Consider the following 23,239-nt stretch of genomic DNA (forward strand, 5'->3'; position numbering starts at 1 on the left):
ATCTGATTTAAACGATTACAAATATTAATATGTTTTTTTTTTCATAACAAATAAGTTATAATGCTAATTTAAAAATAATTTAACTATACTATTTTTTAAAGATTAACCCAATTTGCTATCGAATACATAATAATGGAAACCTTTTAAATTATAATTGGTTTTACTTTTAAACTATTTTAAGCACTGTAAACTTAAAGCAAAATATTACCGAGTTCTTAGAGTGATCAAAATAGAAGATATTTTTATATGAATACACTTTAATTAATCCGGATAGTTACAGAAAAATTATTATCCTCATTATTTTAACCATGGGACATCCACAGCTGGGACAAAGTTCTCCCCCGCAGGTTTCTTGAAGGATCAGTTTGAAACGCAATGCATCCAATGTTTTTTGATAGCCGTCACAACAAGTATGTGTCAAATTTACAAGGTCGTCTGGGCACCTTATATCCAGGTGTAGGTGTAGGAGATGTTCTATCTACGATGCGCTTGCCTAAAACCTGAAAGTCTCATCAGTTATGACTGCTATATAAGAAATAATGATTTCTGCGAGATGTGTAGTCTTCTCCTTGTCAATTCAACTTGTAAATCAGATAGGGTTCGTTCATATTTTTGTTCATCTTCAAATACAACAAGAATGTTCACCCAGCTGTAAATAAAAATCCCAACGAGTACGCAGCATGTATTGTATAAAAATATCTAGAAGTAAAAGATTGTTATTTGGCTTTATTTTTCAAGTACGATAATGTAACATTTTACCGACAAAATACTGGCAATACAAAAACCTTCTGCAAGCCGCTAGTGCGTGAAGTGCGTGAAGCTTATCTATTCGACATGGGTCGGACATAGGACGTAATGGTCCATGAAAATAGCTAAGTTTGGGTGACCGCTAGGGTAGTACTAGCAGAATATTAAAAACAAAATAACGTCACTGAGAGAGGTAAAAGAAACAAATATGCGATAAAGGTTACTGGCTATAATCTACTATAGTAAATACGCGTAAATATTCATCGATAAAATTCCGCTAAACATCAACGAAGTGACTTCAGCGTTGGACAACAAATCTAATAGGATTTCACCGATTTTTTAGATTAAATTGAATTAGGTTTGTTTTTAATTCTCACCTTCACACACAGGCTTAAATAGGTGACCATCAGACATGGTAGCATATGTGATTATCTGTGAATATTTGAATGTAAAGCAAATCGCTCCTACTGTGGTAGGATGCCGGACTCCACCTAGCATACTTTCTCCGAATGCCGGTATAGAAGTTCATCCGGTAAATCCTCGAGAACGAAATCGAACAGGATCTTTCCTTATCAGAAGTTGTGTCTATAATACTGGGCGGTTCATCAGCGCTATGAATCGTGAATTCCTTCTGTTAGACAGTCATACTCTTACTCGAATCAGAGCTTTTAATGTTGCGACTGGCACACTAGCTTCGCTGATGCTGAAGCAGAGGATGGATCGGTGCAATTTTTAACCATCGCAACAGCACAAAGACGTTTTCAGGAGCAGCGTAAAAAGCAAATACCTTGGGACAAGGGTTTATTGGGTGAGAAAATGGAACAAAAGAATTCCCAGTGGAGCTACAGGGGATGATCACTGAGAAGGTTTCAGTAGAAATAACACTATTATTTCACGAGGGCAGGTTGTATTGATCATCTCAAATATTTCCTCAGAAACTGAAGAAAAAGTTTGCTTTGCTTCTATGGTTATAAACATTATCATGTCACTCGTTTGACACCCTTTGTAGATATTAGGCCTATCCCAAAGATCATCAAGATGACCTGTATTGCTCTACTCGTATCCGGTGACTTGGCATAGCCTTGACTATAACGTAGGTCCACTTTTTAAGGTTAACTTCATTTTTATCAAGTATTAGTATTCATTAGTTCATTATCAAAAATTATCAAGTAAAATTGTCCAACAAAATTCATCTCATGTCCATGTGTAAAATTTTCGCCTATTATTGGCTGAGTTAATAGATTATTACCAATTACTCGAATGATAATAATTCCATTTTGGTAGTGAATTCGAAAAAATAGCTTATTGCCAATAGTATATTATACCACACAAAGAACTAACAAACTAAGAAAGTGTAATAAATGCTCTTGTTACTTTACAGGCTCATAGAGAATCCATAGTTTTCTATTACACGTCAATTCACTTCAAATGGAATGAGCACGTGGATCATTCCTTGAAAAGGCTTTCGTCGAGTCGGAACGAACGATCTCGAAATAAAAAGGTGTAATCATTTTCATTTCCTTTGAGATTCGAGTGTAATGCGGCGTTCTATTCACGCAGAATCCACTTAAAATTGTTTTTAAATTTATTTCATTTATCCAATAGGATAATAGTATTAAGGGTTAAATATTATTAGACTATTTAGACAACTTTTAGATATTTTTTTTTTATATGATGACTATTACCATATAAAGATAATTAAATTTGTATGATTAGAAACAGTGTTCGTCATGAAAGCCATTCGATGTTCATTTTCTCAACATCTCGGCATTATGCCTTGGCATACGAGTCTCCATAGTCTTTGTTTTACATAAACGCACATATTCATAATTACAGTAATTTTTCTAGTCAAAAATTGTTAAAATTTGAATGTGTATTTGTTAATTTCCTAATACATTTACAACTGATTTCTTCTAAATAGTTTCCTTGTGACTGAGTGTAAAACATGTCAATTTCGCTACCATTTTGCCCCAGGACTTTTTGTTGTAAGGAGTAGTTAAATGTGGTGTGCACACTTTTGAAACTGCGTCAGTTCAGCGACTAGGTGACCGTCCTCTAGGCCTGTTATGTTCTAAATTATCGATTTGCATATGTACTAAAATGTTGTAGACATAAACTCAGGCCATAGACGACCACTGTAAGGTATAGGACCCAAAAGATATCTATGAGAGAATATAACACAATTGCTACGCCTAGCCTGCCTAACCTATTGCTAACCTGCTTAAGGTTGGTGATCGCAGAGTGATGCTATGGTATGCAGAGGACGATGCTGTTCATCCTCTGGAAACTTGTTTGTGAGCAGTTGCAATCCTATATAAATAATGCACAAAGTGTGAGTTATATAAGATTGTATCCTGGGAATCAAACCTACGGTCGCAAGGTTTACTCCTTTAACGCTGGGCAACTACTGTTCAGTATCCTAACGTAACTATTAGATAAAGATAACAACAACAGCAGTGCTCATTATAATTTTTGTTTTTTTCATATATATGTAGCACCACTTAAAAAATTTTAATGTACGTACATATTGTCCGGTAGCAAAATATTAAATAAATTTTTTTTAGCTAACTGTTAAGTAAAAGGGCAGAAAAGGGGCAGTGCTAACTTTATGAATCGTGCGAATTTTTAATCACGGCTTCACATTGAACAACACAATAATACATATTCACAATCTAATGTATTTAAATGGCAATGTACCGTGTGTTATTGCGCGCCCACAGTTTTATTCACGGAACAACATTCGATGGTTTATGTCGGTATTGTGTAAAAAGAGCACGTTCTAAATTACCGATTTACACATTTACTAAAACGCTGTAGACATAAGTTATGTACTCTAGCGTAGCTAAAAGTTAAACGCGACTGCAACAGCGCTCATTAAATTTTTATTTTCTCATGCATACGAAGAGTTTTCAAAAAATTTGGATGTATCATTATTTTTTAAATGTTGAATAAAGTAAGAATTTGGTGTAGCAAAAAGAGGTGGAGTTTCTTTTAGATTGCAAAATTTTTCCCATAACAGATAAGTAACCGGTGGCAATATGAACATAAAAAAGGTAAAAGCATAGATTCGTTTCCATAGCAATAAAAAAAACGTATTTGTTGACCCTTAGCTATTGAAGTCAGATGGATATTTTTAGATCATTATTAAAGTTAAATATTCTGCAGGCTTTTCGGTATTATAGCGGATGTATGAGTTCCCGTGTTGATATTTAAAGTAAATAAACGTTTATAAATCTATCTCTAAAATTATGTAATTTATTCAAAATTTATTGTTTATTATAATTTAAAAATGTTCTTCGTATGATTTTGATAAAATTTACATATTTCATTCTTAGCATTTGAATCAAATCCAAGGAGAAGAATTAAAGTTGAATGACAATATTTGTCCAAAGTGTGTTCATTAACTCTGACCGAACCAACTATATGACGGAGGAATTACGATATAAAACATACATTAAAGTATTAATGTTTCTAGCCGTTCCATAGGCAATGAAACTTTACAATTTTTTACAAATTTTGTAGTTTATAGTAGTTTCATTATGATTATATTTAAACGAGGCCACACCGGGGGGTTACAAACAATTTATACATACTTTCCAATGTAATACGCATGATCAAACTTACGTATGTTAAAGATAATAACCGCTTTCGTTTTACCTTTCTTGTATTCGATGTGCAATTAATATGTAAATAGCATTATTCGCATGAAGGCATCTACTAATTGCTTGTACGTAGATACTTATTATACCATTATCTTAATAGTATAACAATGACCATATTCCCAAATCATCGAAGCATTCGTGCGTGTTGCTCGTAAATTATCAAGCATTGTCATCTGGTAATATTGTTTCTAGTACACCATAAACCACACTAATTAGACAGCCGTTACAGCGCATCGAAAAGGACAAAAGATGAGTAAAGAAATAAAAAAAAATATATAAATAAATTATTATATAAATAAAGACCCTGTCCACCATGAAAGGGGTTGAAAGAGAGGCACTAAACCAGGATAAAAACATAATGACGATTGTTATAATGGTTGTCAGAATGTGAATATAAATGCATTATTATTATCATCAGTAGGATGTCAACTGTATAATAATACAATAACACCAACACCAATAACAATAACACCAGTAAGAAGCGGCATGCCTCTGACGACTCCGACTCACGAGACAATCTGTTCGACCTGCCGGTGTATGTTCTACGTTGCACTTACTGGACCCCGCTGGTCACTACTCCGGAACCTTATATATACCAGATATTAAATGTAAATTATAATAGATAATTAATTTACGTTTAATTGCGTGAAGATCCAGTATATCTGGAAAATCACATATGGCCTTGAGTATAAATTTAGGTAAATTTTTATCGGATGACTTTGAAGTCTGCGTAATTAAGGACAAACGATTAATGAATTTCATTGATTGATGTAAATTTTACCTGTGCTTTCATGAACTGATAATAAGGGCATAAATAATTCGCAAGTGGTCTCTATTGACTAATGAAAATTATTATTGCAAATTATTATAGCATAAACAGATATCTTTCGTACCCTGAGAGAGAGAGAGAGAGAGAGAGCTAGGTGCAGGCCGCTTCTAACAATATTGAAAATTTATAGGAGAAATGATGAGGATAATGATAAGTAGACAGAGACAAGTCATTTTGTGTCCATAGAAAAATACATATTATACATACACAGAAATATTTTGAATTACAAAATCCGTGTTGTGCTACCAATGTAATTAAAAAGAAAAATCAATAGTGGTTTTACCAGAAACACACGTCACTGAGACCCTTATACTGCCTAAATAGTTTGGTTCTAATTTGTTTATATTTTAAATCTTAAAAAAAACGAAAACTAATGATGTTGTTAAAAATTGTTATTAATAATGAACAATATTTTTAACATTACACTAAATTAATTCTTCTAATTCAATGCCTGAATCTATGTAGTGCATGTAGTTGAAGTTCTCGCTTCATGGTCAAGTGGACCTCGGCAAATGACCGTACGTAAAAGCAATTTCGCAGGCGGTCAACTGCTTATGATCCACGTCACTGATTCGATGTCTAGCTGGCCTAGTTCTTAGAAACTAAGATTTTTTTATTAAATCCTACGTAAGATTCGTGTTTCATTGTAACGTTTATGATGTTTTTTTATCCACGTTAAAAAAACAGTAGAAGGCTGCAGATAAAGATAAGATAGAAGAGAAGAGGAATAATTCTGTTACACATAATAACAGATATTTAGTACACTGTATATTACTTTAAATGTCATACGTAATCGATTGCCTTTGTAACTTTGCACGGGTACTTTCTGTACCATTCTCTAGAGTTCTTTCAACATAAATTTACATAATTTTAAAATTTCAAAGGTGATTATTTAATAATTTTACAGAACGGTAAAATAAAAAAGAAGTTATACTGATTTTATCAAATATTATTATAACTTTTGCAACAAAAAGTGACACCTGATATAATACTAGCAATGGAAGCCAGAGAATCAAATCAAAAATAAGAACACACAACAAGGTACCATAGACTTAAATATTTTTAAAGTAAATTTAAAAAAAAACTTAAGTAAATTTTTAATGAATCATTGTTATAATCGATAAATTAGTACTAGTATATAAGCACAAAAGATTTCTTAGCACATGCTTTTATTCTTTTATCGTTCTTGCAAAGAAGAGAAAGTAAATTAAACCATTGTAACAATTATTTTTCCGCATTTAAGTAATTTTTAAATAATTACGTGCGCACGATTATTAATAAAAAAATATCAATAATATTATCGGATTTATACTTTCCTAAGAAAAATATAATAGATATTAGAATATGTGAAATTCATTCACATATTAAATATAATTAATATTAAATGCGAATACATTTCACGAAATTCATCTCGCAAGAGAGAGATCTTTGGATAGGTTAATTCTGTATAAATATTTCAAAGTATTTTTTTTTTAATTAGGCAGCCTGTAGATGCGGCGTGGGTAGGCATCAACGACATATGTATGTATGGATGCGGAAAGTGTAAAACCGGTTATCGTGTCGATCTTCAGGGGAGGCTTATGCCTTGCAGAGGATGTATATCGGCTGATATGATGATGATGATGGATTAGACAGCTAGAAAACAAATTTTCGTACTTGCGTTTATATTTTACGCCACAATAAGCAAGCGGTGGACAGTTAGTGTAGAACACATATATACCAGTAAAAACTTACAAAAGTGTAATATCCTTGGTCGGTAAGACAGGAATACCCTGGAGGCGGTGCCACATTAGTTTTACTTTTCACTCAATATTTCCTTATATTACGGTTTCGATTTCTGTCTTTACGTGATCTCTAAGGGAATAGTGATTGATATTTTGTTTCAAAATAAACCGCTATTCTACCAGATTTTACTATGTTAAATAAACTTACTTTTTTATAGTTAATGATAAAAGTATGGAGATATCGTAACATTACGAAAGAGACAAAGACTTGTATTATAAGATTATAGAAGAGATTAATTCTAAAACTCAAATTTCAAATTCTAATTATTTTTTACATTTACACGGGGTTTTGAATCGTTGGTTCGGAATGTACTATGAAAAGCCTGTCAGAAACTCAACAGTTGCTCTATTTAAATCAAATTTAACATTATTTTATGTATCGATGTATATATCATAATATTAACCCCGTAAATAAACCAAGAAACCAAATTTCACACATTTCTATCTACTAAAACACTTCAATGATGAAATAAGATTTATTCTCAAACATTCTTTTAATTTTAGATTTAAAACTAATAAAAAGAAGGTCTAAGATATCTCGTGGAACGTTGTTATGTATGTGTATATTATATCCATATTCATGATTTATTACATTTTTAAACAAATTTAGGTTGTGTTTATTTTCATTTCTTATGACTGTTGCTCTTATTAAATTAGAGTGTTCTCTAAAAACATCTATAAAGATATTTATAGCTTTTAAACTATAAATTGCCCGCTTAACTCTGTTTTGTAAACTAAATAACATAATTAATTTCTGCGGCACTGCCTTCCGATAAAATACTGTAAGACAAAATTCTATGAAAATAATTGAAATAAGATAAACAAATTCTCTCTACCTCTCCACCTTTTGAAAGTCAACTTGTTATATTTAATAAGGCGTAACAATTAGACGATCTCTTACCTTAAATACAAAGTTATCAATAGCTTTATATTTTTAATTTAAATATAAATTCGTAATACATCCGTTCTTGTAAAAATCAACTCACAAGTTATTTCATCCCCTATAAATTTCAATCAATTATGTAAAAATTGGGGTACCTTCCAAGGTTTACCAAATTCTCGTGCCTTTGGTTTACTCATTTATATAGTTAAGTTTTCCTTAGGGACAAAGGCAGAAGTGGTATGCATTTTTTAAAGCCTACACACAATGCACCGGCGCGTACCCACCGGGGTGGAATGAATGTTTTATACCGACAATGGAAAATGTGAGATGTGACGCGGCATGTACAGTGTTAGACAAGCCGTCTAGCAAAATTATATATGGAAAGATAAAGTCGTTAAAAAATTTATTTTGAAGCAAAATATAGTTGTTAAAAGGATTTCTATTTAAATGATAAACATTAAACAATCTATTGCCTTCTTCATCGTTATATCAGCCGAGAAATGCTCACTGCAAGGCACTTGCCTCCCCCAAAATGGTTACCAAAAAAAATCTCTGAACATTGCCTTGTTACTAAACTAAAACATATAACAAATTCTCTTATAGTAAAGTATATAATAAAGTGGAAAAAAATGTTTGTGTGAACAGGGAGTTTGAGTGTGCGTACGTGCGTTCGTGTGTGCATATACACGTGTGTGTGCAAATTAAAGTAGTCACATTGGCCCGAGAGTTACCTGTGGGTGTCAAATATTCTGCCCCATGATGTCTCTTAAGTAAAGTATTCTTTACTTCATTTTGTATGTCTCTAAACTAGTCCTATTTCTTAATGAGATGGGAAGTCGTTGCAATATTTTTGCCGTAGTAAACTTGATACCTCTTCTCTACCATAGGGTATAGCATAGCTTCATAGGGAGCTAACTATATTTATTTTTGCTTGTGATTTAGATTTAACTAATTATTAATTTCTGCATTAGATTAACACGAAGAGTTTTCTTTGGTGGTTTGTTTCCCAAGCATTAGCTTGAATTATCCCTTATTCTTTTTTTACCTTCTGTCACCTAAGCAGGGTCTGCCGACTGCGATAAAGTGAAAAACTAGTTGCATAAATAGTTTATTTATTTAAATTTATTATGCATTCACTCGTATCATTTGTAAGTTACAAAGAAACGTAGTTCCTCAATCCGTGCTTAATTTGCAAGCTCGATGTCGCTCAATGGGTCAAATCAAAGAGATAGGCCCTCGGATTGAATTATGGTGACCTTTAAGCTTATTTTTCTTTTTATGTTATACTGGTGCCAGTTAAACCCTTGACATTGCTCAAACATACACTTATTAAATTTTCTTCGTATTCTTCAATATTTCACTCACAAAATAATCACTCACAAAATAATCACCCACAAATACGTGATTTGTGGCCCCCCATGAAAGCCCAATGTGAATTTGATGGAATTTTTCTGCGGTGTTGTCTATATTATAAATAGAGTTATCTTTTTTGCATATTAATATTCGTGACGAAATCGCTGCGATCATGGAGTACATCGCCCAAAACTATAGGCGAAATATTATTCTTTGATTAAGTAAAAGTGAAGTTTTTAATTTCTTTATAATTATGATTTATTTACAAGTAACGAATTTTTGGTCTTACTTTTCACCATGGATTCTTATTTTATATTGATACTAATATTAAAAATGTATACAATTTTTAACAGTGATTTATCATAAATGCGTTCAAGTTTATTTCTGCTGCAATCTTGTTTCGAACATTATATAAATATTATAATTTAATTACAAAACAAAGAATGGCTTTTGTTTTTGTTTATAACATTTCCTTTGTAAAAATGAAACACTGGTATACAACTTAATAAAGTGACAGTAGAAATGAAAACGATCGATAAGAATTTGTCATTTTGGTTTAAATCAATGATCTGAATATTTTACAATAAACATTACTCAAGCACCGGCTACTTATAGTACAACTGATTCGTCTAACGACTTCACTTAGCTCTAATGACATTAAAGCAAAGTTGGTGTTTTGCGATTATGTCAAAGTTTCAACTCATTACCTACCGGAGCCTAAGTTCACCAACTTGTTAACGGACTTTTAAGGGAAATCCCCCGTTTATCACCATTTAAACGTCACCTTCAGAGCTAAAGGCATATTTTTTTAAGCTCATAAGGTAAACTTCAATGTATTTTTTAACCTATCTCTGGCAAAAATCGGTCAGCAGGTTATAATGAGATTTCGTCGTTTTTCCTCTCGCTCTAACTTCTACCCCATAAAAATTCACCATGAATTTATGCTTATTTATTTCGTTTACTAGATCATAGAACTTATTTATAAATACTGCGCAGACAACAGTTCTATTAATATTGTACTACAAAAGAAAGAGATGCACAAAAAATCAATTTCAAAGTATCTTTATTGAAGTAGGGTTTTACACACTTTTGAATCGTCGATTATTTTAAAATTATAAGTAGTAACCTACCACCGGTTCGAGAAGCAGATGTAACAACAGTCTATTTAAACGAAACAGCCAAAAATTTAATTTTAGATTTAAAAGTGAAAAAAGATGATCTTAGATATATTGTGGAACTTTGTAATATATCCGTACACTCGGCCCTGAGTGATGGATGTGTTACTTGCGTAATGATGAAATTTATGCGTTACGATTTTATTTTTATTTCTTGAGTTTATCATAGATCTTTCATTGTTTTTCATAAAAAAATAATTTTGGCGCTTAAATGGTGTTAATAAATGTGTGTTGAATAGCCACCGTCAAAATACCAATTTCTCTTAGGGAATCTCTAGCTTGTAAGTTATAGATTGCCCGCTTATCTCTCTTTTTATAATAAATGTATATAAATATTTTTTTAATAAAACTATGGAGGTAAACGTTTTAAACTGAACTTTATATTTTAAAGTGTCGAAACTTGTGTACTATCATTGCATCATTTCAATTTACGTTATTACAAATAAGATGATCGGAAGTAGACTAAAAATAATTTAAAAAAGATTGAACGTTTCGACTAGTCAAACAAAAAAACATATACATATATTACAAACAATGTACATGTTAAAATACCCATAAATATGCTTAATAATATACACATATAAAATTAAAAGAAAACTGAAATTATATAATTATACTTGAACTTAAGTGTAATGCTATCTCACCAGTCTAATAAAAAAAATTTCACATGAGTTTCGTATAGAAGAACGAAGGAATGTTTTACTAAAATATAACAGAGAGGTAAATATGTATTTTATAGCAATGAACAATGAATAAATCTCATAATTCTATTTTATCGTTTTCATCCATAGACACCTAATGCAAGGCATAGTAGTCACTCGAAAATATCTATTGGTAGGAAATCAGAACATGGTATTATGGTACAAAGAGCACGCTGCTGCCCATCCTCTACAAAATTGTTTGTGAGTAATAAACCTATACCAAAACAATTATTTGGATTATTTCTTTGTTATTTATATATATTGAATTTATAAAAAAAAATATATCATTTACGTAGAAAGCGTTGGTCAGTGAAAGATGTCGATTTTACAGATTACTACCGGAGATTAGAAACGTACCGGTCGTTTCCATTATGCAAAGGAAGCGAAAACCAAAAAAAGAAAGATTAATATCAGGAGAGAAAGGTACAATGGAATAGATTCCGCTTACGACAAAATAATTTTTATGTTCTTTTGGTTTCTTTTTAAAGGTACAAAGGCTATAGGTAATCATTTTTTGTGTTAATTGTACGTAGATGAAATGCCTTTACATATTCGACATATGTTTTTAATAGATTATGACGAAAATTTTCAATTCAACCCATAGTCCTTATTCTCATCCGGATAAACGATAATCGCTACGCTTGGCAGGCCGGTTGGCGATCGAAGTATGGTATTATGGTAAGCAGAAAAATTGCTGCTCATCCTCTAGAAACTTATTTGTGAGCAGTGGCAACTACACTTCAACCACATTATATCACATGTGAATTTTATAAAATTTTAGGATTGGGAATCGAACCTACCTACGACCACTAGTCTCAGCTCTCTACCGCTGGACTACCACAGCTCATAAATATATTTACGTCAGGTTTATTTAGAAATGTGATTTTTTTATCATATTTATTTTACCTGCCGTCATTAATTTATCTCTTCGTCTCCTAATTGGATAACTAATAGAGAATGCCTGCAGCATTCATCAGTTTGCCATTATCTTTTATAGTGTATAAGAAATGTATAAATAAATGAACGAAGTAAGTTATGCAAACGTGTGTACAACGCTAATTTCAGAGCAGCAAAACCCAATTAAAAAGTATCAGGTTGCCAAAAACACTTTGCCCTGTTTGGTATAAAAAAAACACCATAGAAGAAAATATTTGAAAAGTCGAACAATAAATATTAGAGTATAAAAATTAAAGTCCAATTAAAAACTTCAAAATAATTACTATGCGTTTCTTATGACGGAGATAGAAACAATGAACGCCCTATTTCTCTCCGACTACCAATGTCGAAACGATGAAGCGAGACAATAGGAGGACGCGGTTCCGTTTCGTTGCTAGCTTGCACAATGCATTGAAGCTCATTTATAGCATTGGAGTAGTGGTTGTATTGAAACAGTAATGGAATTTACGCATAATGAAATCTTGCATAACTTTTTATGTCATTGTACATGCAACTTTTCGCAATTCAGTTATAAACGTCGGACTTATGTTCGTTTTAATGGATATACTGTAACTGTAAAGTGAGTGCCGTAAGATTATCTATTTGAGGACTGCAGCTGCGTTTAGCAATTTGTTCTGATTTAGTTAGTACAATTATTGCACTAGTTAGATTTATAATTTTATATCCAAGGTTAAAAGAGTCTATGTCGTATTTTAATATTCAGGTCTGAAACCCAAAAATATCAAACAAACTACATTCGTGATTCCTTTAGCTTTTCTTAGTGAGGTGAGAAAAATGTTTTATAAGTGTTGTAATGTTCAGAGGTCAGAAGAGGGTCTTGAAAATAAAAACCGCACAACATCACAATTAATATAATATTTATTGCAAATAAAGAACACTTAGGCATAAATTATTAACTAAGACTGATTAGGAACTGAATTATGACTTCGCTATCATGCTGTAATGAACGGACTTTAAGATCCAACAATCTCTTCCAATGTAATATTTTTAACTTAGATAACAATGAGTACTTATATCAATTTAACAGTATGAGGATATCATTTAGGTGTCATTGTTTCCGAGATTTAGGGCTCCCTTTAATTTGTAATAAGTTCTGCTTTCAGCGTTTTTCAATAACCTTAATCAAGTTGTGTCCCCACTTTGAATATATTTATTTAAATATGTTTAGATACCAATTAAACCAAGAGTAATATATATATATAAATATATATATATATATATATATGTGTGTGTGTGTGTATGTGTGTGTGTATAGTTAACAATTTATTACCAAGTCGTTTAGTTATTGACTTAACTGGCAATAAAACAAGACACTGGTGTAAAAAAGGTGCTACTATAAAGAGAGATAGACATAAGAACGGGGTTAATGATGCGTGAATTCACTATTCAAGCTTGAGTGCCCGGATATGACGAGTTATGTGCCTTCAACAATAGTACAATATATATATGTATATATTGTGTTGCAATTGTGCGTGATGGAGTAACAGATATAAAAATAATGGATATGACTTTTACTATAACGCTAAAGATTGCTATTGTATACAAACTATCGACAGGGATCACTTAACGATGATTTAAATTACTGTTGGATTTCCTTGTTGCTTATATTAACTTGGCTAAATTGATTAACTGTGAAATTCTAAGCGCATAAAAAGCAACAGACCAAGTCCCTTCTCGGGGTCCTCGCATCTGATTACTCCATACAGTGTATGCCTCGATTCGATCCGGTGAAAGAACATAGCCTTCTCGCTTAACTAAGCAAAAACTATTGTAGAAATTTCCAGAACTTTTCAGACATTTTACAAAAATTTCCAGACGTAGAAAATCTCCAGCATTCTGCCTAAAACCCTTAAAGATTGTTAAACACAACAGACAATTAGTACCAGGCTTTGGAAAAAAAACATGATAATATTTAAACAAGAATTGACAAAAAAGTTCTATTAATTTAAAACTACATTACAAACGTCACTTGCAGTACTTGGATGAGGCAGGTCGTGAAATTAGTATCTTCGTGCATACTGATAAGGAGATAGAAGTAATAATAAAATTAATTTCTGCTCTTATTTGGTATTTTTGTTTAAAATTGTTTTTTTTTTTTAATTTGTTGTGAGACCTTATATTGTATGTTTGTCGTGGTATATCGTCAAATTCAATTTCGCTTGACATCGTGGGTTAATCTAAGAAACGTCTCGTTACATCCCTTAATGCTTTTAGAAGAAAGTCTACGATCAATATATGTTATCAGTAATGACAAAGTACTGAAACGTGATCTGTCAGTCCGGGCGTTATTTTGGTAAGCTTTCAAATAATTATGGAAAGGGAAATACTTGTGATTTCTCTGTGAGATCGAATCAAGAACTAGGAGATCCGTGGATAAAAGAAAGTAACCGATATTACCTAGCGCGAGGGCCACATAGCATACAGGACTAATGTCCGCAGGAGCCTTTAAATTTCTACAGACCAGCAAAGTCAACGAAAGACATCTATCTACAAAGGATTTATGACCTTTTTCGAGTAGTCGGAAGACGCTGGTGCCAGGCCGTTTCCTACTGTTCCTATTAGAAATCTATGGGGGTGTCTATGTTCAGTAATGGACACCATAAATATTGATTATTGCAAAAATCTTTTTGTAATAATAAAGCATTTATTTTATAACTATACTGCCTAAAGATATCAAATCTCTGATACAATAATTCAAATATACGATGTGAAGAATATCGAGAATGTGGGTATAAAAACGATTCGATTAAAAGAAATCGTCGGTTGTCAGGATTGTTTGCCGAAATCTTGAATAATCCCGGGGCGGGTTTTGTTTCGGTATCTCAACGTAGACACGTATTTAAAAGTTTTTGTTTTTTATTCACTTCCTTGCCTTTGGCTGTTTCAAAAATATATCTGTATTTTTTGTAATTGGTATGTTTGGTGATTGGTTATAAGTGTCACGCTTTAAAGGGGTGATAGAATGTGATGAAGGTTGTGATGGATTGATTCATATCAGCCAATATACTGCAAAGCATTAGTCAAATATCGACATAATGGCCGGTCTGGCGCTACTTACGATCTTGATTACACAGTCGCCCTCCTAGCGGGGGGCTTACCCACGCCGCGTCTATTGGCATGTGGTCGCCACTTGCAGCCCTTTTCGTCACAAAGATTTTATTTAGATTATTTGCCGCCAATTATTGTATGGTCCATCCAACCCAAACATGACTTTGTTAAAGGAAATTAAATTTTAGATTAACCAAAACTGTGCGATATTGCAAGGTAGAGATTGAACTTAATTATACAAAGAAAGCGCTAAAACTGTGAAAAACTTAAATTGTTTCGTAATAATAATATTGTAAGCTAATTAACATAGCTATTAGCTGTTACTGTATGTTCTTTCATGTTATTTCTAGTATCTATTCTAAACATAACCTGTGCTTTAAATATTAGAGAAAATTCTGTCTTTGAGATATAACTCAAACTATAAATGTAAAATAAAGAAATCTATGAAATAGAAAAACAAATAAAATAGTTAAAAAAAACAAACACACATTTTATACAAAGGATTTCAGTGTAATATTGTGTACAACACACATATTATGTCAAATATATACGTCATGTATATTATATATGTCATGTATATTACTGTCTTATGGCAGAAATAAAAGTCCAGTGTATTCTATCTAGGTGGCTTTTAGTAAGAGAGATTGCGGTAACAGATAATGTATGACAGAGCTGTCTCTTTTCATTTTTTATTTATGATGTCATAGTTGTAAAAATCATTAACGTTATCTTAAGAAGCTCGAACGTTTGAGCAATGCAAAAATGTTTTTTAAGTCGTTAGGATATTTAGGGCCATCTACTACAAGGCTTAAAAAAATTATAAAACCCTAATAATTGTTCACCAGTCACGTGATTTAACAATGCGATAATAAAAAATCTTTTACATAGAAATACAATTACTTCTTATTTAATATTTTAATTATAAAGCAAAATATATTTAAGAACGTGTATATAAATAAATTATTAGAAATTTAAAAATAACAATACGTTGTTAAACGATTTTTTACATTTCTCTTCGTGTTATATATTAACAAAATAGCCAGAGAAAAAAAATGTACTCAATTACCTGTAATGATTATAGCCGGAAATCTTCTATGTTTCAATGCAATGGCTAGCCAATAACTAGAACCAGATGAAATTATATGTTTTCATGTAATCTTTCTTGAAAGATTTCTTCATTATTATGTCGCGTTAGATTCCATATGAAGACATATCTTGTGATTAATTACAAGATATTTTCACTTTTACGTCATGATCATTATCATTTCAAATATATGACATCCTCTGCTGGTCCTACCCTCCTACAGATTTTCTATGAGACCGATTGATACCGGCTTGCATCCAACGTCTTCCGATGACCTTAATGAGGTCATTTGTCCACTTTTTCGGTGAACGTCTTTCACTGCTGTTGCCTGTTTTCAAGTATACAACTTCAACTTGTCAATTCGATAGACTTTGTCGGATACTTTCGTTTCCCCTTTTTTCATGATTCAATATCTTTAAGAAATCCCGTGTATTTTCAAATGTAACGTAAACAGGCTTTTGCTTTAAAATTAAGATGACAGTAATTACTGATGATAACATCGTTTATGACAGACGAGAGATGACGACAATATAATGCTGTATCCACTTTTGTACCGAGATTTATTAAATTTTAACATTTTCGTTAAAGTGACTCGTTCAGTTACTCGCTGTTTTTGGTGCAATCAACAATATAAATATATATATATATATACACATTACATATATATATGTATGTATATAGTTATATATATATATATATATATATATATAGATATATAACTACATATATGTAATATATGTAATGTACATAACGATATATATGTAGTGTATATATATATGTGTGTATATATATATATATATATATACACTTTACAACGTATTTTTTTATTTACCATTTTGAATAGACTAGTCGTAAAATTCAAAAAGTTTTAATTAAGCACTTGTGATATAAGAGCGTTAACAAACGAATTGTTGATTGAATCTTAAAAACATATCCATTGTTAGTCGCAAATGAATCTTTGTTATATCATTCGTAAAATAGTTAGCCGCCTCTGTTCGTTTTATTCCTTGTCCAGGTCACGAAAATAAAGTAACAATAGGGTCGATCGTCTGAATTAATTAAGTGCAACAGTTTTCATTTTAAAATCAATTGTCGTTTGCAATTGATGGTCGATACTAATATTGACTTCTTTACTTTTAGTGGTAGGTGATGTTCTTTATTTCATAAAGATCTTAAATAGTACCTGCTTACAATAAAATTTCACAAGGTTCGCACATTTTTCAAAGATTTATTTAGACATATATTTAAGATGCGTTTACATGTGCATTAATATTTAACTAAAACACTGCAAAAGAATAGGTAGATAGTGTTCGATATTGTATCGGAACGTAACACTTTTTATTTGGACTTGAGTGTGTGTATCGGAACGCACGGCGTCTTTCACCGGCTTCTAACAAAAGACGATCTCCTTTTTGCATCTACCATCAACGGACATTTTACAAGTGTAACATATTTGATTTCTTAACATTAAATAATTAACTAAATGTGCTTGTTTTATATCGAAACCCAACAGATAGGAACAATTATCATAAGAATAGGAAAATGTGTCCGCACCGTACAAACTTAAGATGTAATTTTTAATTTAGCACCCTTACACGGGTCACATATCTTTAGTTTATATTAATTCCGTCCGACGAATAGCGTACAGGAAATGTTGTCACAGTGGGCAGTAAAATTATAACGTGACATTGGTGTTTTAATTAAGTAATAAATCATAAAGTTATTACTTTAACACCCTGGATAAACATTAGCATGCACAAATGATATAACTTGAGAACTTAAAGTGACTTGTAAGTCACGACATTTTGTTTTTCTTTTTAAATATAACAACGACAGAATTAAGAATGTTTTCATTGTTTGTTCCTGCCGAAGTAAATGCAGCTATAGCTTAGTTAACATTTTTAAAAATAAATGATTTATTATTACGGTTGAAGATGAATATTGACCATGTTATATATAATTCACATAAAATATTACATAATATACATCTCGACTTGAACTATTATTCTCTAAGTAGTTTTTCTTAAAAGAAGTTTAAAAAACGTATTGGCTTTCACTGTTGCTAGAAATTCATAGTAGTTTAGGAAATAGCAATGTAGATAAACCTTTTAGAACTTTTTATATAATGTAATATGATGATGAATGATATGTAAATACATTATTTTCTAATTTTAATTTGATTTGTACATCAGTGTAATTTTATTTTGGTAAATATTTTTTTAATATAAATTTCTGCAACTAATATTGAACTAAAATGTATGTTTATACGTATGTATATTTTGTATACGTTAACTATCCATTATAAAAATAATATTAAATAGAATAAATAAATAAATAACGATTTGGTGTGGAAATGTAATTCAGTAATATTTAATTTTCTTCCGTTATGTAAATTTGCTTTCCATAGTCTGTAATTAATATAATCTATGAAAGACCTATGCTCGGGATTTCTCAATGAGATCGATCGTCATAATCAGGCGAGATTGTCAAATCAAAATGGTAATGGCTTGTGACAAGTCACAAGGTGCGCGAAATAGATGTCCGGTGGAGATTCAAAGTTCTGCTCCAACCACTCTTATTGGAAATCTCAGGGGCTTGGGGGTGAAGGAAAGTGGTGAACTTCTTGTTTCTGGAGTGATGATGATTTGTAGTAGAAGAACACGTTACAATGTAAATTATATTTTTATATTATTGTACTGTACTATTTTATAATTTATTAATGTGTACTACATTTTGTTTTCTTAATTGAAAAGATAATAAAAATAACAAATTATTTTTCGTATGTAAAATATCTTTACCATTTCGCTTACAAGTTCCATAGCAAAAGCTATTATTTACGATAACAATCAGGCATTGTTTACTGAGATGGTTTAGTTGAACTTTGTAATAGCATAGTATACAGCACGCTACCTTGTATCGTGTAAGAAAATCAGCATTACCTTAAGAATAATTAATACGTTTCATTTACAATGTCAGTTTTAACATGTTAATAATATATGTTAATATCTAACAAATCAGCCAACTAACGTTCACTAATCCTAGGCCTCCACCATAGATATCTAATAGGACCTGTTGGAAGCGCCCTCCAACCAGAATTTTCTAGACGATCTTAACCAGGTGGTTCTTTCACCTTGTGATTAGACGTCTTACTTTGCGCTTGCATATTCCTGGCCTCTACTCTAGAACTTCAAGACCCCAGTGGTTATATGTTCAGCAAGTTACATGGTATATTCTCTACCACTTCATCTTGTCAATCCGCTGTACTATGTCGTTTATTTTCGCTTCAGGCTATTTCAATGTTTATCATAAATGTAATTTCATATTTAAAAAATTCTGATCATAATGTTACTATTCGTCTTAGATCTGAGACATTTACTATTCCAACAGGAAATAAACTCAACTTAAGTCAATTATAATTTTTGATTCGAATTAAATGAAGAATATTACAAAGATGCTTAAATTGGTGATAATAATTTTAATACGCTGCATAACTAAAAAGGCATGAACGCCGTCATCGCGAGTGTTGACGGCGGACTGATGAAACGCTGCGGCCGATACTCTCCCTTTCCCGCTGCGTGCGTATCTAAGGCGGGGTACAGTAGTTCCGGTAGCTATATAATTAATAATGACGCTAACTCCTATAAAAAAGAAGAAACAATAATTTTGAAAATTACATTTCATTAAGTACACCTATCCCCCGATTTACACGATACTTGTTTTACACGGTTTTCCAAATAAGTTTTTTTTTTGTTTTTATCGCACTCTACTAAATGCTACTGTGATTCAACATGTGTGTTATATACATATTTCACGGGGGACCCCAGCTTATACGCTGACTTGCTGCAACGCACACTGTGTCTGTATTTCTTCGCATAAAATTAAAGTTTTATTTTCGGAAAATTGTATTTCAGTGAAATTTTCACAGTTTCAGGAAAATTTAATTTTCAATATTCGTAAATTACAAGTGAGTGCATAATTTAGATCATTATAAATTAACGGCTGTGATTAAAGCCGTCATATATTAAATATTTTAACTTGTCAATGCATTTTATTTTTATTTCTGCGTACACTTAAAAATATTGAAAATAATCACAACTGTTAAATTGCAAAATTGTGCATTTTCTGCAAACTTTTTGATTTACACGGTTTTGATTTGAAAATATTTAATTTTCGATTTACATGTTTTTCTCAGGAACGTATCTACCGTGTAAATCGGGGGATAGGTGTATTTTGTCTTAAGATGGACAATAATGCACAGAGGTCCACATTTAGCTACCCGAGGGTATACTTAAGCGGTTCATCAATGTCGGATAGAGAAGATTGATTGACACATTACCTGTAATTATATCTTAATGGATTGTAGCATATATGTATGTATATATAAATGTGGGTGGGTGTGTGTGTGTACATGTCTATGCGTTCGCGCGCGCGTGTGCGTGTGTGTTATTAAGACAAATCGTCGTCAACATTATTTATTTTTATATTTAAAAGCGCAGGAGGTCGTGAGAGGTTATGAAAATTTGAATATTAAAGTAATCTTGCTTATGATTCAAAAATTTTGTTGTATTTCCTTTATAGTCACTTTCTTTGCACAATCAGATATAAAATAGGAAATCAGAATGATTGGTACAATATTGAGCGATTCGTCGCTGACGCGGTGCGCTGGCGAACTTTCGATCAAAAACTGTCTCGATCGAAGAGGGCCGCCTCGCTGCCATAGACACGACGCTCCGCTAGTGAATGACAAGTCACTTTTGACAGCATGACGACGCGACTGTGCCGTCATATTTATCGAAAGATTAAACATCACACTTCACATTTTCAAAACAAAGTTGTCATAAATAAAAATATAACAGCTCTAGCATGTTACAAATTATAACGATCTAAAAATAGCTCGATACTAAAAATAATAAAAATAATCAATTTTGTGTATGTTTAGAAATACTTGAATTTAGAATGAAAAAGGTATAATAACACGGTGGTAATGAACGTGACTACGTAATGGAACGTTTTAGAAATGTTATCGAGGTCTATCTGATGTTGCTTCAAAAGGTTCAAGGAAAAGTTTAATTAAAATTTAATGTGAAAAATGAATGACGTGTTCATGAAAACCTCAAACAAAGAATCTGATTTTGCTTTAATAAATCTGTTGTGTGACGACATCAGCAAAGCAGAGCTATTATTCAAAAGTATGTCGTCTAGTTAATCCAAAACTGATAGAAAATTTTTTGTAATTCAAAGTTATTTATTTATTACATTTATTCATATTATTTGCAGATCACGATCATTAAGTGATGTAATAATCAAGCGCCGCTGATTAAATTTGGGTAAAATAAGTAGGAAAGTCGAAATAGTATAACATAAATAGATAAGAAATGAGTAATATGAATACAACATAAAGCTAAGATAGAAAGGGTTAAATCAATTAGACATAAACAAGTGAAACAAAAAAAGCTGTACCATCATGCTAAATGCCATCTATTAGATTTATATCTAATAGATGACATGCACATGTAATTATAACATTAAAATTATGATCTACGTGTTATAAACATAAGAGCATGAGTTAAGTAATTAAGTAAAGGAAGTAGTAGTATAGGAAATAAAAAAAAAAACTATAAAAAAGGTTATATGAGGTGTCTGCCGCTTAAGATTAAAGGTGTATGGTGACTATAAATAAATAAACAGTGGCTTATTTGTCATGTGAAGAATATGAAAAAGCTCAATTTCATAGAAGTTACAATCAAATCGAGCTCCCTCTATAACATGTACAATAAAAAATTAATATATAAATTTAACAAAGATTAAATCTTTCGGAATTTTAGGTCTCGAATTCCGAAACTACGCGCTGTAGGAATTTGTAAATGTTGTTAAAGTCATACCATACACTACGGAAAAGAAATAAGTCTGTCCAGAATACGGTACAGTTAAAAACTAATGTATTCTGGCAGAAATAAAAGACATAGTGTCACTTATTTAGTCAATATTTAAATACCAAATCCCTTAATGACATTATTGTCACAAAGTCATCAAATTTGATATTATTATAATTTCAGATGTAGAACGTTCACTGGACATGCCCCCTCCCCTCATAGAGTTCCAACAAGACGGGTAGAGTATAGTTTTACATTTCTAAATAAAAAAATATACAAATACCCAGGAAAGCATAAATTTATAATAGAAAACGTGATGTCGGAATATTATTTATTTTAAAACGAAACTTGTCCTAATCTCTCTGTATAAATATGTCATCATTATCATTTAGACCGTAAGACTTTGATTACTGGAATAAGCCTCCCGGACGACTTTATCGAGGACATATCGGTGAATATGCGATACCGTGTTTATTAGTCCTTGGTCTCCTCTCCAAAACTTTAAGGACCCAGTTGCCATTTATTTCACGCTACATGACCTATACTGCCAATGAAAAGATTTCGCATGTTTAATGAATAATAATAAATAATCATTTATTATAATGTTCATTAAGAAGCACCCACGATTAAATAACTTAATTACTAAAAATAAGGACTAACATAAACACGTGAAACATAAAATATTAAAAATTATACGCAAAGAAAATATTGTGAATTATTAAACATTATATAATAATATTGATATTAATAATTTAATATAATTTGTTTTGTATAGTCCTATACTATTTCAATTACTGTTAACTAAAGTTTAAAACGAATTAAACTTTTGGCGTTGTAGAGTTTTGTAACGTAAAGTGAATATATGCTTCTAGTCCGTACATAAATGTTACTGGACAATTTAACTTACTCGTAAACTTGTATGTTCCTATTATGAAAACTACATGTACCTACAATTTAGGTATTTTTGAAGTCCAGCTCTTTCACTGTACGATAATTCTTCTTCACCATTTCAGCCATAAGACTTCACTGCTGATTAAAGGCCTCTATTCAAGATTTTCATCAGGACGGATTAGAAATGGTATACTACAATGGTCTCTACTAAAGTTGTGAGAACTTCATCTATCACAACTTTCCAGTGTCCTT

This window comes from Battus philenor, unplaced genomic scaffold (genome assembly GCF_028537555.1).
Source record: "Battus philenor isolate CCGP_79_NKW_IND1 unplaced genomic scaffold, ilBatPhil1.0.hap1 SCAF_13, whole genome shotgun sequence".
Classification (NCBI taxonomy): Eukaryota; Metazoa; Arthropoda; class Insecta; order Lepidoptera; family Papilionidae; genus Battus; species Battus philenor.